Source organism: Capsicum annuum, chromosome 4, assembly GCF_002878395.1.
Source record: "Capsicum annuum cultivar UCD-10X-F1 chromosome 4, UCD10Xv1.1, whole genome shotgun sequence".
Taxonomy (NCBI): domain Eukaryota; kingdom Viridiplantae; phylum Streptophyta; class Magnoliopsida; order Solanales; family Solanaceae; genus Capsicum; species Capsicum annuum.
Genome location: NC_061114.1, coordinates 62,856,624 through 62,864,913, shown reverse-complemented (window position 1 = coordinate 62,864,913; position 8,290 = coordinate 62,856,624).

Genomic DNA, 8,290 nt, shown 5'->3' with positions numbered 1-8,290 from the left:
TGTATCATATCCTATTAAAATATAAATTATTTAAAATAAATAAATACATTCTATTATTTTAATGAATGGTCATTTATTTATTATCATTTTCCAATGTGGGAATTGACTTTTAAGTTTAGGGAATAGCAAAAACTTTAATTTTCTTTAATTGAAAAAAAAATTAATTTATTTTGAAAGAGAAAGGTCATTGCAGTCTTCTTACAATTATGCCAAATTATGGTCAAATTTTTATGGTCATTTAGCACTACCCAGCTGCTAATTGACCACAATTTTTTGGCCCAAAAATGGCCACAAATGTATAAAGATAATACTAACCTTTTACTATTTTCTAGATTTGAAACTTAAATGCAACTAAAATTTATGTTGTGTAAATTATGACTATCATTAAATGTGAAAGAAATATTTATTTAACTTTAAAATAGGAGACCCACCAAACTTCACCTTCTACTCATTCTCACCGTTACCTTTTTCGTGCTTCTCCCTCTATTTCTCTTGAGTTTTTTTTAAATCAAATTTTAAAACTAATTTTATTATATATTGATTATAATTATTTAAAATATTTTTGAGTAGAGGTCGTTAATGATTACCTAAATTTTGAACTTATCACATAAATTTATTTATTTATTTATTTTTTTATATAAAAGTCATTCAATTCTAAAGTTTATCACAAAAGTGTTTTTCTTAAAATATTAACTAGGCTTAAGAATATGAAAAATATTATTTTATAATGTGTCAATATTTATCATGTCTAAAATGTTTTGAATTTTTATTATCATTATTGAAATATTTTCAAATTAGACTTATAAATTATTTAAATATAGTTTAAATTTATTGAAATATAATAATTAATTTAAAATATTTAATTAGAGGTCATATTAATAAGGAATATAAGTAATATTCACAAGTTATCAAATTATTGTAACGTAGAGGTACAAAACTACAACAATAATATGCCTTGATATCTTTAATTGTTGTTAACTAGGGTCCATAAATGTGAACTTTGTGATTTTCGTGATTTCTATAATGTGTCAATATCTATTATGTATATAATAATTTGATTTTTGACCGCCGCTAGTGAAATATATTAAATTATATTTATAATTTATTTAATATACAATTTAAATTTTATTTGAATATAATATTACTTAATTAGAGATCATATTAATAAATAATATAAATTATAATTTGCAAATTATAAAATCGACGTAACATAAGGACGTAAGACGACAACATTAATGCATGACTCTCATGAGTTGTTCTTAACTAGGATCAAAATATATGAACTATATGATTTTTATAATACGACGATGTCTACCATGTTTAAAGTATTTTGAATTTTGACTGTCGATATTGAAATATTTTGAAATTATATTTAAATTATTTAAATAGAATTTAAATTTATTTAAATATCATATTTAATAAAATTGCTTAATTAAAGGACATATTCATAGCAAATATCAATAATGATTCACAAATTATCAAATCAACATAATATAGAGGGTCCAAGACTATAATATTAATGCGTCTTGATATCTTTTAGTTGTAGTTAACTGGGGTTAACACATGTGAACTGTATAATTTTTAGGATTCTAATTTAATTCTTCGTCGCCATAGTAAATAGGAGAGAAAATCGAATTTGATTCTTTTTTTTTTTTAAAAAATAGGAGTAAGATTGTGACACGTTCACTAAAGAGAATCTGTTATAATGTGTCGATGTTTATTATGTCTGAAAGTATTTTAAATTTTTGACTGTTGTTATTATTCAAATTATTTAAATATATAGTTTAAATTTATTACAAGTTGGCTCGGACGCCATGATTATAAAAGAAAATGATTTAAACATAATTAATAATTAGAGATCGTATTAGTAACATATATAAATAATAATTGACAAGTTATCAAATCAGCGTAACAAGAAAGCATAAGCCCCTCCAAAACATTAGCGGACGACTTTTTAGGATTGTTGTTAACCAAATTGACACATATGAACTAAATAAGTTTTATAATTTCTATAATGTATTGATGTCCACCATGTCTAAAATAAAACTCGTATTTGATAGCAACTAATCATTATAAAATATAGTAAATTGATATTTAAGGTATGTATATTATTCATTAAAATATATATATATATATATATATATATATATATTTATTTATTTATTTATAACTAATATTATAAAAATAATTAATTCATATTTTTTGATAACTTTTCACGACCCACATAATTTAATCAAAAGAAAATAAAATATGAGTCTATAAACTTGTTCAACAATAAAATTCTACTTTAATTCAAAAATTAAAATAGTAATGTAATTAATCAGTTATGCTAGATGAAGAAATAAGAAATAAAAAATAAAAATATGTGACATAACATAAAATTACAAGAAGTAATGATTGAGAAATAAAAAGAAAGAAAGTGGAACATAAATAATGTAAAATAAAAAATTCAGATTAAAAAGTAGGAATTGAAAAAATTAAAATAGTAAAAAGAAATTGAAAGAATTGAACCGACTAAATGAAAACTAAAATAATTAATACCCACCCCTATAAAGAATTAAAGAGATAAAATTAACTGAAATATCCATGCGACACCTTTTAATTCGTAGAGAAATTGATGAAAGAGGCTAAATTGTTATTTTTTTTATTTTTAATTTGAGAATAATTTAATATAAAAAGTTAGCAAATGTATAATTTATTTATTCATAAGATAACTTTTTTTGTCTAATGTGTCTGATAGTAGTAATAATATATATGTAGAGTTGACACGTATGAACTAAATGATTTTTTTTTAATTTATTATTATTATTATTATTATTATTATTATTATTATTATGTGTTGATATCTATTATGTTAAAGTATTTTGAATTTTGTCTGTCGTGACTAAAATATTTAAAAATCTTAATCAAACATTAACAACAAATATAAGTAATGATTCAATCACAAGTTATCAAATTGACGTAATATAATAGCGCCAAGACACTACAACATTAATATGTGACTTTATTGGGACGTTGTTAACTATGATCAACACATATGAATTATATGATTTTTAATATTTGTATATCGTGTAAATGTATATCATGTCTAAAGTATTTTAAGTTTTGACTGTTGTTATTGAATATTTTAAATTATATTAGAAATTTATATAAATATGTTGTTTAAATTTATTTAAGCATAATAATTAATAAAATTACTTGATTAGAGATTATTTTAATAACAAATCTAAGTAATACTAGAAAATTATCAAAATCGACGTGACATAAGGAAGCAAGACTACGACATTAACACGTGACTCTCTTGGGTTGTTGCTAGCAAATAGCAATAGTTGACACATATCAACTATATAATTTTATGATTTTTATAATATGTCGATATATATCATGTCTAAAATGTTTTGAATTTTGATTGTCATTATTAAAGTATTTTTAAATTATATTTGAAAGTATTTAAATGCGTAGTTTAAATTTAGTTAGACATAATAATTAATAAAATTACTTAATTAGAGATCATATTTACAAAAAATATCGGTGTAAAATTATACTACATATTTAAATAAAACTTCAAATATAATTAGAAAGCCAAATTAATATTAACCAAAGTCATTCGATCATACAAATTATCATAAGTTATTTAATACTTCTAAATTTCTTCACTTAGCATTAAAAGAAAAAAAAAGGCATTTATCCAATTATTTTTGTACATAATTCTTCCAAGTAAAGTGAACAAAAAAAACTCTTCAATCCCCATATATTGGAAAAACCCCATATATTGAAAATAGTTAATAAATTATTGAGAAAAATTTAAATTGAGAAAGGGTAAAAATGTAACCAAAAATTTGAGTTGCAGTATGAATAAACAATCAAATATCATTGTGGCCAAAAGATTTTTTTCTTCAAGTTCTTAATTACAAAAAAGAGCCAAGAATACCCTTAACGTATTAGAAATAGTATAAGCGAAATCACTAAATGACTTTCAAGAGCCAAAAATATTATTATCTTAGCAAAAACGAAAAGTGATTTTTATAAGCGACTCTAGAAACATTGATAACAATCCAAGAAAATGACTTTAGAAAAAACTGAAAGTTTAAGTAATGATAAAAGATTTCGAAGCATGAAAATTTCTTTGTAATAAATTAATATATTTTTTAAAATAAAAGAATAAGAATATAATTTTGACTAAATAAGTTTGATGATTTAAATAGATCTACTATTAAAAAAATAATTTAATAACATGGCCTACCAATTCAAATCCATGATCCTTAATTTTAACTCCATTGTTCATTTTCATGCATTGGGATTATTTTTAATGTATTGGAAAATTGTTATTAAATAAAGTAATATTTCGAGTCTATTAGTATCTTTCATCTTTTGAATTTTTTAGATTTTTCTTCTAGCATTATTACTGTACCTTAGTTTGATGAGTTCATCTGGATATCTGTGATCATTTTTATCTGTATTTCTATATGTTTGTACATAAAGTACGTAAAATCTATGTGGTCGCTTATTATTTTTGAGTTATATTGTGGGAGGATAAATATAGTTCGTGCCATGTTTATAAATTTTTTGCTTGATACATAGGTGGAGTCTTAAAATAATGATGTTTGTAATTCTTTTATATTAATATTATTTGTATTCCCTTGTAATCCACATTGTTCACTATCTTGATTCCATTAATATAGTCTGTTCTTATAAGGGTCTCGAATAACCGTTGCTCCATATATATCTGTATTTTGCTGACACCACTGTTTGCTTTGTTATATTGATAACAACAATACATAGAAAGTACTGATCCAAGCTACACACAATTGCAAAAGCATGAAATTTGGGAAAAGATATCTCACTAGCAGCATAATGCGAGCCAAAGTAAAGGATATCTCTCATCTCTTTAGCATGTAATTTCATGCACATATATTTTACAGGTAAGAAACATTAGTAGGTAAATAGTATAAATTTAATGATTGGGTGTGTTATAATCATTGTGGGAATGAATCGCATATGTTGGTTGAGAATTGGTAGACCACAAAAAGGATAGTCCAAGTTATACTGGTAGCATGATCAGTTGAAGTTGCAAACTGCTGTAAGGCAACTTTTAAAAGTTGAAAAGCCTCCATTACATCTTTTTTCTCAACCTGCATGTGAAGTGGGAATAACATCTTCACGAGGCGGAGCTAGCAAAGCTATACCAAAAGCGAATCCTAGCAAGAGCTTCAGTTAGGTGTATTAAACTCTCTAGCTGCCATGGTGTGGCTGTAATAACATGCAAAAGATTACATATCAAATACCAGGTAGTAGTATTTGGTTGCGGGGATTATTTGAAGAGTGCAATGTAAAGAGCGCCACTCCATTTTATAGAACACTTGTTATTTTTTCACTCTATCCTTTTGTGATCTCACTTTGTGAGATAATATTGAGTGTGTGTTGTTGATTATTATGTCATGTTTCCTCTGACCTCCTTTGGACTTGCAGCATACAGAAGACAATAGAAGATCTGTAAAAGTGGCCAAATGACCAACTCTAATTACAAATAATTTTTGGATGGGTGTGTCAAACAAGAAACCTTAATTAGTTTCTTGAGATGAATTCAATTGGAGAGGTATGTCTTTCTACAGAATGATTTAGATTCTTTCAGGTACTTGGACAAGATTTTGCTAATCTTGATGTGTGTTTCCTATACGTTCATGTGCTTGAAACACTTGATGGACCTGTTGGACCTCATCATAGTTGTAGTCTAATGTTGCACTAACAATGCATGACTCATTTATTTGATGCAAAGCACAATTGAAAAGCATCAGGTACTGATCCTCCAAGTAGCTAATCAAATCAAATCTGACTAGATAATAGTGATGAGTTAGTGTAGCATCAGATCTCTATACATGGGAAATCGTCCCTAAACTGCAAAAGTCTTTACCTTTTCTTAGAACCGCTTTCCTTCAGACAGCCTGATTCACTAATTGAGCCATCGATATCAACACTAAAATAGACATAAAAAAATAAAGTGGTCAGTACACAATCGAAAAGGGATTGACAATATATATTATATTGTTAAAGGGATTAGATCAGCTAAAAGATCCCAACTTTTAGTTGGAGTCTAATGAATCCTTTATTGACATTCTAAGTTTATTAAAATAAACAACACTCATCAATCAACTAAAAGAACTCAACTATTCATAATAGTTATATGAATATTTTGTGCCCCTTTGCTCAATTAGGACGAAACAAAATTCATCAATCAGCTAAAAGATCCCTCCTTTTAGTCGACTCAACTCTATGAATCTCTCTATCTATTCCGCTCACTTTTAATTTGGGTTAGCTATATGACTTATTTGTCGACATTCTAACTTTATTCAACGAAACATGCCTTATCAACCAGCTTAAAGATCCCAACTCTATATAGGACTCTTTTGTATCCATTCCGCTCTAAGCAGAAGCCACAAAACTCATTAATTAATAAAACATCCCATCTTTTAGTTGGTAAGCTACATATCCTCTTTATAAGTTCCAATTTTTTTAATTCAGAAAAACAAAAAAATCTCAAATTTTAGTTGGAATCGGCTATATAAATCTTCTATTTCTATTCCGCTCAATACAGATGCAACAAAGACTTTAATCAGCTAGAAGATGAATTCTCTATATAAATTCCAACTTTCAACAAAGCAACAAGACTCATCAATTAGCTAAAAGAACCCACCTCATCAAAGTAATGACATTTAATTTTTATTTTAACATTTATTATTTAGCTGGATCGTTTCAATAATTAAGTTCTATTCCTATTGTGTTCTTCAGTTCTACACTTTCAGCATAAGTTATAAGAAACAACACACACAGAGCACTTTATACATTCAGATCACAAAACCTATGCATTAACAATATATTAAAATCAAATAGTAAAATATCAACCACAAAACAACTAAAAATTGATAAAAACAACCCCAAAACAGCTTTGAAAATGACAAAGACAACAACCAAAAAAAGGTAAAACTAGCTTTGAAAATAGTAATAGAACATACCCAAAACTGCTTTAAAAATGATAAAACAACTCCAAAATAAGCTAAAAAACTGGTAAAAGTAGCAGCCTAGGATCAGATAATAGTGAGCTATCTTGATAGGAGAGTTTGCGAAATAGACACTTTCAAAACTTATTTTGGCATTTAGATACAAGTCTTAAAAAATTAGGTGTTTAGACACTAAAATGACATCATCACTTCTTACGTACAAATCTAGCACACAAGTATTAAACTTTACACTTTAGCCCCCACTCATCCATTTAATATTTAATATTTTTCACCATTTTTTATATTTCCATTATTTTTTCACATTTTTATATTTTAATTAAAAAAAAATTATCCAAAAAGCCACCAATAGGAGCTCTCTTTTTCACCAATAATTTCCGATTCCGGCGACTTTTCCGACGAAAAGTTGCTCATCACAACTGAAAATCTCCATTCTTGATCATTGCCTCCATTGTCGTTCCATCCTTTTTGAAAAAAATGCAAAAAATATTTTTTTCACCATTTTTACGAGCTTGAAAAGCTTTCCAAATCCTCTCAATGCCTCGTCATTAGATATATTTCAGTAGTTTAGAAGTCCTACACATATATTTGTCCATCCCAGAGCTAGGAGGGTATCTATTATATCCAAAATCAGTCCATTCACGTCTTTGTATGGACGTTTTCATACCAGTGATCGACCAACTATAGACCGATACCTTAATCTATTATCGATTAATGTGGTCTATTATGGCAATAGCTGAAGTAATTGTCGTGGGTGGTAATTATATGGGTGTGTGGAAGGAGGGTCCCAACTATTGGAAGTGGAAATCATCTTGCAAGAAGACAGTGCCCATCCCGCTATGTCGCAATGGTTCGTATGATGACATGATTCAAAGCGTAATTGAGAGCAGAGAATTAGATTGCGAGCCAAAGAATATTATGATTATCTATGTAATGAATGGGCAGGGTAAAATATATCCCACGTTCATAAATAATGATCGACATATGTCGTTATAAATGTTGAATGTCGTTGTCGATGGCTCTAGGCCATTATTGGGGATAAATGTCGTCTCGGGGTCTCCGACAATCCCGCCACCACAGTCGATAATCAACGAACATCATTCATTTAAAGATGAGAGTTTGGATGCTCATCCAATGGATTCGAAAGATCATTCAATGGAATTGAAAGATCCAATTTTTTCTAAAGAAGCGGGAGAAGAGTGCGGATTGAGAGCACAAACCAACCACACCTTCTCCGACGAAACTAATTTTCAGCTAAATCAAATATTTAGCAGCAA